Here is a 1,420-nt window from a genome sequence, read left to right on the forward strand (position 1 = left end):
CCCCCCTGTCCCGCCCAGCCTGTCTGCACCCCCCTCCTGTCGCGCCCAGGCAGGCAGGGTCAGGCCGCAGGGTGATCTGCTGCTGCGCGCGGCCAACGGGGAGAGCAACGCCCCATGGTGTGGAGCAAGCGCTTTCCTAAGCTCTGCTGGGCCTGCCTCTCTCCTGCTGGGGGAACCCAGCAAGCGGGGCTGATTAATGAAATGCCAGTGGAGGGAGGCATCGCCATCCCTCAGGAAAAGCTTTTTCACCAGGAGGCCAGCGGAGCACTGGAGCAGGTGGTGGGATCTCCACCCTTGGTGGTTCTCAGGGCTCAGCTACGGAAAGCCACAGCGATGTGACCTAGTGCCAGGACGGTCCTGCTTACAGCAGGGGGGTGGTCTACAGACCTCCCATGCCTCTTCCCACCAACACCCCTGCTGTCTCCTGGAGAGGACAGGGCAGCGTGGAGCCTCCTTTTTTTCCTAGCTTCCCTTGCTCGGGATTCTTGCTGGGGTAAAGGATTCCTCCTGAGACAGAAGATGGCTGGGACAAAGGCTAGACAACCTCTTCTAGTCACTCCTGAGGAAGCCCAGGGCCTAGAGACAATCCTGCTACCCAGGGGACCACAAGGCTCCTCCCTGGGCCTCAACCTCACCCCAGCACAACAGCCCCTCCTCCTCATCTTCTCTTCTTGGTTCACCAACCCCCCCTGGCCCTTCTCCAGACTCTCCAGCAGCTCCTGCCCTGAGTTTATCAGCGCAGGCTCAGCAGTGGCACCGCCGGGGCCCACCTGCTGACATGTGGAGCTGCTTACTATGCCTCACTGCAGCTCTTAAAATTGTACCTGTAGCTGAGGTAAAAAGAGATACTTAGCCACAAACCTGCTGATATTTATCTTACTTCCCCAGATTTTAAGGCCGAGAAAGAAGCACCGCATTTTCTGACCTTGTGCAAAATACACAGTGCAAATTTCTGTAGCTCAAGTCAGGTACTCATGTGGGGCTGTGCCTCTAGTTGCCGACAGCACACTAAAAAGAGGTTGAGCCTCTACCATTACCCTTCATAGGCAAATCAAGGTAGATTCCCCAGGTGGCTAACCACCGATTAAAATCACGTGCTTGGCCTTGCCTCTCATTTGAATTTGCCTGGCTTTAACATCCACTGCCAGTTTGAGATGCTCCCCCTCTCCCAGATCACAGCGCCTCCTACTAGCTAATGCATCCTCCTTGCAGAGGCACTTTGTAGGTGAAACCTGTTCAGATGAGCTCCACAGCTTTCCTCGGGGCTCTTTTTTAAGGTGTAGGTCACATTAGCATGCATATACCCCACCTCCCTGCTCTCCTTCCCTCTGCATACCCCAGTGGTACCTTCTCCCTTGCACCCCACTGCTGGAACATCTCGGTGTAAACTCTCCCAAGTCTTCCACCTTCAAGGTGCTTC

This window comes from Egretta garzetta, unplaced genomic scaffold (assembly GCF_000687185.1).
Source record: "Egretta garzetta isolate BGI_Z169 unplaced genomic scaffold, ASM68718v1 scaffold85, whole genome shotgun sequence".
In the NCBI taxonomy this organism is placed as follows: domain Eukaryota; kingdom Metazoa; phylum Chordata; class Aves; order Pelecaniformes; family Ardeidae; genus Egretta; species Egretta garzetta.